This window comes from Berghia stephanieae, chromosome 5, assembly GCF_034508935.2.
Source record: "Berghia stephanieae isolate SIO BIC M18660-M18661 chromosome 5, UCSD_Bste_1.3, whole genome shotgun sequence".
NCBI lineage: Eukaryota > Metazoa > Mollusca > Gastropoda > Nudibranchia > Aeolidiidae > Berghia > Berghia stephanieae.
In genome coordinates this window covers 67,692,018-67,702,017 of record NC_088364.1, presented here as the reverse complement: position 1 = coordinate 67,702,017, position 10,000 = coordinate 67,692,018, and the positions used below count along the sequence as shown (strand labels likewise).

Sequence of the window (10,000 nt, the reverse complement as noted above, 5' to 3'; positions counted from 1 at the left end):
GTTTAATCTTTATTTGAATTAAATCGGGTGATTTTTCATGAAGTTATGGTCAGATGTATAGGAAAGGTAACCAGCAACTTTTATCAAATTTCATAGTTTTTCAACCTGAGAAGCTGTAAAAAATATTTAGAAGTGAAATTAAGCTTTGATAGTTTCCGGAGATGTACAAAAAGGATTGATTTAATCATTTATGACAATAACTCATTTTTTATTTTTAAAAATGACCTTCTAACTAAACTTGGCAATATCTTATTTAAAACTTTTTCACCATCCGACTGATTATTTCATTCACTGTAACAAATGTTCACAATAATCTGTCCATAATGCAGATCAGGTGCCTTTGGACTTGAAGCCGTCTTGAAAATTATAATATCATAGATGATTTAAATCTTAATCATAGCAATAGTAAACGCGGGCATGGTGACGGTTGCCATGGTAACGCATGATGACATTACTAACTTGATTAAATTCTAGTCACGTTCTACTTACTTGTGTCGATAAGAATGCCATGATGGAATGCCTGTGTACTTTTGCATAACAAAGACTTAATGTGTCAGTTTATTAATAGATTCACTGTACTGCCAAGAACAATAAAAATAAAGAAAACACCAAAACAAATAAACACACAAACAAAACACGCACGCATACACACACAGACGCGCGCGCACGCACATACACACACACAAACACACATTGAGCATCAATATAGAGCATTATCAACTAAACGTGCTCAAACCGTTTTACAAGAGCTCCCGATTCAACAGCAACACTTAACATGGAGGACAAGATTCGACTCCTGTTAGGCGATACTACAATATATATTTCTTTTCGGACAGAGACAAGGATGTCAACGACCAGGTACCAAGTTTATACCCGAGTACGGTGAGGGAATTTAGGTAAAAAGTCTTCTCGCTTTCGCATAGTTGAGTCCTCGGAAAAGGCTCTTTACTCACATTCTCTAACCGTACTCAGGTGTAAAATGAGTACCTGGCCGTTAACAGCGTTGTCTCTGTCCGAAAAAAATTATAATATCGCCTTACAGACGTCATGTCTTGTCCTAAATGTTAAATGTTGATGATGGACAGGGAGGGACCCTTGTAAAGCACTTTGGTTTAGTGGATATTGCTCGATATAAAAGCTCAATTAAATCAAAACTAATATGATAAACCATCGTATATAAGATGAAATGCCTTTTTTATTTATCCTCGTGATATATATATATATATATATATATATATATATATATATATATATATATATATATATATATTATATATTTGTTTGTTTATCTCGAGAAAAGACCGTAATATCTTAAGCGTCAGTGCCATAAAGTGAATCACATATTAATTTGAACTAATTTTGTTGAAGAAGAAGAAAGAAAGAAAAAAGGAAATAACGACATCGGGACGCGAACCAGGATCCTCCTAGTGGAACGTCATAATATATTCCATTTCAGATACCCCCCCCCCCCCCCCCCCCACTCTTTGGGGTTATCACACTTTGGGCCAAAGCCAAGGAGACACCTTATCATCTCCGCCGTACGCCATAGTCCTAGTCCTACCCCGTCTCTAGTGTGCTCTGTCGTGTCCGACACATTGCTTAACCATTTCCTTACCAAATACAGGAAAGTTACGATACAACCAACACTTTTCTTATTCAAATTTCTCTTGTACATCATAAAATTTAAAGAAAAACGAACACAGTGTTATGTAGAGCATGTTCTGCTAAAGAAGTTATGTATCGCAAGAACTTTGTGTGTGAGTGATAGAAAATCTATTTTGTATTAGTTGGGCGTGAAGTTTTGGGGAAAATCCTGAAAATGGCTGGTAAGGAGAGGGTTAAAATCTGTTCAGGATCTTTACCTAAATTGGAAATCGAGTCATTATCAGTGGTGACGGTGACTCTTGATACTTTTGTAAATGTAGAGAGTGCCGTGTTGTCTAGAGTCAACCGGACATAAATTACTACAATAAGTTGGGGCATGCTGGGATCTTGAGTGGCTGTGTGGTTCCGACAGACGCAACGCTGTTAACTCTTTCCTTACCAGCTATCTTTAGAATTTCCCCCGAAATTTCACACCCTTCTAGCACAAAATAGACTTTTCTTACTAAAAACAAAAAAAAAGAAAAAAAAAGGAACATGTGAGCTCTGCAACATAGTGCAATTGCATTAGGTACAAAATCACACACAAAGAAATCCACTTTCAATATTGGAACTGCAAGTATTACATGTGAAGAAGTTGTAAAATTACTAGGGATCGACATAGACTACCAACTAAAATTTGATTTACACATTAAAACGATCTGCCGTAAAGCTTCTCAGCAATTAAACGTCTTAAAAAGGCTTGGAAAATACCTTTCAAAATTGAACAAGTTAACAATATTTCAATCTTTTGTATTGTCAAATTTCAATATATAATATTATGTTACTTTTCTTTGTGTGTCAGGATTGGAATCTTGATGAGGGAATGTTTTTAAGGGAAAATGTATTACTATGTATTTTTATGCACTATGTGTTAAAACCTATGTCAGTCAAATGCTTCTATTAGCCTGACTACATTATCTACGAAACATTTTTTAAATGCCGACAATAAATAAATATTTGAATTGATTGTGAAAAAAAGTATTTAGTATTTATAGCTGTAATCAAAGCATTTCTATACATTTTGTGATGTAAACGAAAAATCAGAATGAGAAAAGTGTCGGCTACATCGTAAAGACCGTGACGATTTTCCTATGGGTGGTAAGGAGAGTGAGGATTACCGTCCCAAGCACTCATTTTACACCTGAGTACGATGAAAGAATGTGAGTAAATTTTTAAAATCCTAGGACTCAACTATGCGCCGCTCGTGCCTCAAACCCAAGACCTTCCGATCCGAATGCGAATAGCCAAACAGACGTCATGTCTCGGACCACGAGTTAAGGGTTGCTGCTGGCTAGGAACCGCTTGTAAAGCGCTTTGAACACGTTTAGTGAATATTGCGTAACAGCTCAAGTATTTGATTTATTTAAAAATCGGTTTAATTAAAGTAGGTCATTGACCATTGCTAGAGTTTTAGCCCCTCCCCCCCCCCCCTCTCTCTCTCTCTCTCTCTCTCTCTCTCTCTTTCTCTCTCTCTCTCTCTCTCTCTCTCTCTCTCTCTCTCTCTCATCCATCTTTTCTCTATCACCCCCTTTCTCGCTCTCTTGTCAAAGCGTCTGTTCGAATAGATTTCTCTAGATTTCTTTAACAACAACTTCCCCCAAGTCTCACTATAAAAAAAAGAAAGAGAGAGACAATGGGAGGGATCTTTGTCCAACCGAGTCATTCTCGATCACATGATTTGTTGCTGTCCAACGATTGGATGTTTCTTAACGAATGTAAACACGTTTCTTTGTTAATGAAACTGTCAACACACTCATGAGTAAAATGAAAAACATCTATCGTGATGGTGGATACTTCGAAAACCGTGAACACTTTTTAGTACGCATATAAATAGGTCATTTTGCGCAACATTTTGCAATGTAACCCACTAACTTGAGCACGTGGATCGTCCCATTTTAGGATTTTGGACATAACGATCTTGAATACCTTCATGCCGACCAGCTGACGTTGTGGAACCTCCAGATTATAAAATAAAAACAACAACAACAATAACAACAACAAAACAACACCCCCCCCCCACCACCACTCCCCCCAATTTTTGCTTTTATATAGAGCAATATCCAGTAAAACATGCTCAAATCGCTTTACAAAGGGTCCCTCCTAGATAGCAGCAAAACTTAACTTGTAGGACGAGTCATGACGCCTGTTTGGCGATATTACATTTTTTCCCTAGAGAGACAACGCTGTTCACTGCCAGGTATTCGCTTTACACCTGAGCACAGGGAGAGAATGTGAGTAAAGAGCCTTCTCCAAGGACTCAACTATGCGCCGATCGAGGCTCGAACCCAGGCCCTTCCGATCGGAAAGCGAGTGCCATACCACAAGACAACACAGCCGTAATCGATAAAACCTTCCACGTCGACAGGATTTTTATTGGGAAACCCGATCGAACTCGTTTTCCTGGAATAGGTTATGAGTTATTCTGCCATGTGGCTTGCGTGGGTTAACCGACTAGTTTCCTTCCATTACAACAACATTCGACATTCGATTATGTGGAGCAAGCGGGCTTTCCCATTATTTTTCCAACAGTTAAAATCGCCGCCTCGCGTCTGCGCTCAAACGGGGAGAAACCATCATTGCGATTGCCAGTTTGACATTTTTACAAGCCAAATAATGGGAAAAAACGGACGTTTTAATTTTATTCTTTTTTATTTGTTATGTTTTATTCATTTATTTATTATTTGCTTTAGAGCTTGAATCTTACTTTGGGATTGCTTTAAATTACTGAAATATATGCTTGATTAATAATAAAAAATTAAAGTGAATTACAACTTTTGCAAATTGTTACCGAGAGACCGATTAATTTATTTTTTATAAAAATAAGGTGAAAGTAATCAAAATAGTCATTTACTCACGAGTGTGAAACAAAATGATATTATCTTAATCTTACCCAGAAAAGGTGACGCTGGAAAAAAAAATCGTGGCAAACGACAATTAATTATTAGCGTTGTCTTAGACTTATTTGACATATTTTCAAAAATTAATCTGGCAAACCCCTGACTGCCATCTGCTTTTCGATCTTCTCGTCTCTTCACCGCGACCCGTTCGTCATCAAATACGCGCCCCTTGCAAATCAGCGGGATCGCCTTGTGTGTATTGAAGCGTGCATCATCTGCTGTGCCTCTTGTGAAATTTCATGTGTTTGTAAAAGAGGGTGTTAGTTCACATAACCTTACGATAATCATAGTTATTACTAAGACATTTATTTTGTACATAAATATCTTATTCTAAAGAGGAATTACAATTTCAAACGTTTCGTAAACTTCAGTGGTTTTCTATCGTAACATAAGTCGTGGAAAGGATTGTAGATACCATCTAAAGGGTGAGTAATGTCGCTTCTTGCAGTTACTTAACCAAATGCAAAAGTTTTATTACATTTGGTTCTGTTTTAAATCTTAAATCAGCCTGAACGCATGTAATACTCCTTTATCTACTCTTAAATAGAAACAAATATATGATATATCTTTCTATTCTTCTAAATTATTTCTACCATAACAAGGAATAGCCAATATCTATTTCTCTATATATCTATCTATCTTTATACATCCAACAACCAATCGCCTTTATCTATTTATTTATCTATCTATCTATTTCTCTGTTTGTGTCGATGTGCCTTTAGTCTGTCTGTCTGTCATATGTCTAGCTATTTATCTTTCTTTATCGAAGTGCTTAAATTTGAAGGTCTGACAATCGAACGTAATTGTGGGCTTGATTTTGCGTTGGTTTGAGAGCATTTCTATTACAACAATGAGCCCATAACAAATTGGGGTATCAGCCTGCAAATAAGTACAATTCGGTCTTTCCTTATCTATCTATCTATCTATCTATCTATCTATTTATCTATCTATCTATCTATCTATCTATTATCTATACTCATCTATCTATCTATCTATCTTATCTATCTATCTATCTATCTATCTATCTATCTATCTATCTTATTATCTATCTATCTATCTATCTATCTATCTATCTATCATCTATCTTTATCTATCTATCTTCTATCTATCTATCTATTATCTATCTATCTATTACTATCTATCTATCTAATCTATCTATCTATCTATCTATCTATCTATCTATCTATCTATCTATCTATCTATTCTATCTATCTATCTATCTATCTATCTATCTATCTATCTATCTATCTATCTATCTATCTATTATCTATCTATCTATCTATCTAATCTATCTATTATATCTATCTATCTATCTTTATCTATCTATCTATCTATCTATCTATATCTATCTATCTATCTATCTATCTATCTATCTATCTATATCTATCTATCTATCTACTATCTATCTATCTATCTATCTATCTATCTATCTATCTATCTATCTATCTATCTATCTATCTATCTATCTATCTATCTATCTATCTATCTATCTATCTATCTATCTATCTATCTATCTATCTATTCTATCTATCTATCTATTCTATCTATCTATCATATCATCATCTATCTATCTATTCTATACTAATCTATCTATCTATCTATCTATCTATCTATCTATATCTAGCTATCTGTCTATCTATCTATCTATCTATCTATCTATCGATCTAACGATCTATCTGTCTATCTCTCTCTCTCTCTCTCTCTCTCTCTCTCTCTCTATATATATATATATATATATATATATATATATATATATATATATATATATATCAATCTATCAATATATCTGTCTGTCTGTCGGTCGGTTAGTCCATCTGTGTATCTTTATGTCTGTCTGTATGGTCTATCTGAATTGTCTATTTGTCTATCTACCACTCACATAAACACAAACTCGTGATATCTTCTTCTATTTCTGTATAGCTTAAGTCTCATTGGTTACGTGACTAAATCATTGATTCTCGATCGATATTATTAAATATTGCGTTCGATCGTACATATGGAAATCTGTACACCAAAAAGATTTGTTTGTCGATATTTATACTTTCCTGGTATGTTTCAGTATTTATACATAATGTATCTGTTTGTCTACCCGTCCCTCCCCCCTCTCTCTCTCTCTCTCTCTCTCTCTCTCTCTCTCTCTCTCTCTCTCTCTATCTATCTATCTATCTATCTATCTATCTATCTATCTATCTATCAATCTCTATCTCTCCCGCTTTCTCTCTCTCTACCTCTCTCTCTCTCTCTCTCTCTCTCTCTCTCTCTCTCTCTTTTCTCTCTCTCTCTCTCTCTCTGTGTGTGTGCTATATATATATATATATATATATATATATATATATATATACATATATATCTTTCTTTCTATTTATCAATCTTTCAATATATTCAACCTACTCCCTTTCTGTCTATCTATCTATCTATCTATCTATCTGTCTGTCTGTCTGTCTGTTTATCTATCTATCTATCTATCTATCTATCTATCTATCTATCTCTCCCCCCTTCTTTCTCTATCTATCTATCTGTCTATCTTTCTATTTATTTATTTATCAATAAATTTTATTTATTTATCTGTCTGTCTGTCCTTTTGTCTCTCTATCTATCCATCTATCTGTTTATATTTTTTTCAATTTGATCACTCATATTACACGTTTGTCTGTTTAATTATTCTACCTCAATAGCAACGGTCATGCATTCAACATATCGTAATTTCCAAAACGGAGCGTTAAAATTCATTATATATATGTTATCTGTTACTCTATCACCTATCAATCTATACATTAATCTATTAAACTATCTATCACCCACCAGTCTATACAGTGTACATTTATATGGCTGTATGTCTCTTCTCTCTCTTCTCTCTCTCTCTCTATATATATATATATATATATATATATATATATATATATATATATATATATATATATATATATATATATATATATATATCAATCCACTTGCATGTTAAACTGTCCGTATGCCTCTATATATGTCTATCTATCTATCTATCTATCTATCTACTTATCTGTTGATCTATCTGTCTGTTTGTCTGTTCGTCTGTCTATCTGTCTATTTAATTATATATCTATACATCTATCTATCTATCTATCTACCGATCTATCTATCTGGCTGTCTATATATAGATCTTTCTATTTATCGTTCTCTCTATATATCTCTATCTATCTATACATATATCTTCTTATCCATCTATTTATCGATATATAATCCCGGATACTTGTCTGTTGAATATCTCAATTCGTCTATCTTTCTATCCATCCATCCACCCATCCTTTCATTTTCCTTTCTATACTTGTTTAATTTCTTATCATTTATCTGATGTCTAGCTAAATCATGTCCGCCCTATTCCAATTCACACGTACAATAAACAACGTTAGATAAGATTACATGATTATCCATCTTACCACGATTCATCCATCCATCAATCAATCCGTCCATCCATCCATCCATCCATCCATCCATCCATCCGCCAATCCATCCATCCATCCATCCCTCCATCCATCTATTCATCCATCCATCCATCCATCCGCCAATCCATCCATCCGTCCATCTATCTATTCAACCATCCATCCATCTATCCATTAATCAACCCATCCATCAATCCATTCATCTTTCTATCCACCCATCTATCAATCCATTGATATATCCATCCATCGATCCTTCCACATCCATCCATCCATCAATCAATCTATTTATCTATCCATCAATCCACCCATCTATCCATCCCCTCATCCACCCATCCATCCATCAATCTATCCACCCATCAATCTATCCACCCATCCATCTATCCCCTCATCCATCCACCCATCCATCTATTCCCTCATCCACCCAACCATCCACCCATCCATCTACACATCCCACCATTCTTCTATCCCTCTATCTGTGTTTAATTCCATATCATTTATCTGTCTGGCTCAGAACATGTCAGCCCAACCTCAACTTACCCCAATTCACACGAACAACGAACTACGAATAGCAACGCAAGCTAAAACCCCATGTTTATTCATCTTACTATCATCCAGTTATCGATTTTCTTTCAAATCCTTGGCAACTCTGATATTAACCTATTTATCCTTCAAGATAATCTACGGAAATATAACGTTACTATTTTAAGACCATAATCGTGAGTGGTACCAAACAAACAGAAATAAATAAATAAAAAAATAAAAAAATAAAAATTAATATGTAGATAGATGTTCAATGTGCATTCTTGTGGTATGACATTCGGCGTCAGTCCGGTTGGTCCCTGGTTCGAGTCCAACTGCGTGCGGCTCAAAGTTGAGTCCTTGGAAAAGGCTGTTTATTTATATTCCATCACTGCACTCAATTGTAAAGTGAGTACCTGACCCGTGGCAGCATAGTCTCTGCTGAAATAAAAATAAAAAGGTAGCAATAACGTCTTAACAAGTCCCAGGTCTGAGAGCTTTTGCGAAGATTAAGGTCACTTGTAATCCATCGATATCTGGAGGACGAGTTTTCTGGCCCAAATTTTTAATACGTGTTTTTTCTAAGTTACTGTAATACATATTTGCAGTTTTGATAGCCAAATTGTTATTGGCTGCCGACGTGCACATATTAACAGGACTGGTAATCGAGCGCATTATGGGCTTGATTTAAACTTGTTGTAATGGATGCTATGATTTGTTGGTTTGAGACTATATGTATTACCACAATGATTCCATAACAACTTGGGTTATCAGACCTGAAAATATGTAGACATCGTTATAATAATAATAATAATAATAATAATAATAATAATAATAATAATAATAATAATAATAATAATAATAATAATAATAATAATAATAATAATAATAATTTAGCTTTTATATAGTGCAATATTCACTTAACGTGCTCAAAGCGCTTTACCAGGGGTCTCTGGCTAACAGCAACATTTAACATTTAGGACGGGTCATGACGCCTGTTAGGCGATATTACAATTTATTTTTTTGGGGACAGAGACAACGCTGGTAACGGGCAGGTATTCATTTTACACCTGAGTACGATGAGAGAGTGTGCGCAAAGAGCCTTCTCCAAGGACTCAACTATGCCCCGAGCGAGGTTCGAACCCAGGACCTTCCGATCCAAAAGCGAGTGTCATAGCACTAGACCACATAACCGCATAAATGGGCTCATTGGTTTGTGACAGAAATAATCGACAATCGTAAACACAATCCATTTCCTTTACTTCAGACCTGCCCGCTACTATTAAAAATTCGTAGAATTACTAAATTTTGGCTCCAATTTCTTCGTGAGCATCTCTTAGTAATTAAAACTCATTGAAAATGAAAGTTGATGCCAGACTACATCATTTTTTTAAAAACCCAAAAAACTTGAGCTTTTATATAGCGCAATATCCACTAAACGTGCTCAAAGCGCTTTACAAGGGGTCCCTGGCCAACAGCAACACATAATATGTAGGACGAGACATGACGCCTGTCAGGCGA

The 10,000-nt window shown here is 35.2% G+C and overlaps 1 protein-coding gene across 2 annotated transcripts in view; it reads left to right on the top strand.

The window, feature by feature from the left end:
• Positions 1-4,717: 4,717 nt before the first annotated feature.
• Positions 4,718-10,000, top strand: part of LOC144973473 (uncharacterized) — a 78,637-nt gene continuing 73,354 nt past the window's right edge. For both annotated transcript variants that reach the window (XM_078915952.1, XM_078915948.1), the window contains exon 1: positions 4,718-4,966. The gene's annotated coding sequence lies outside the window, so the exon portion shown is untranslated. The remainder of the gene's footprint in view (positions 4,967-10,000) is intronic.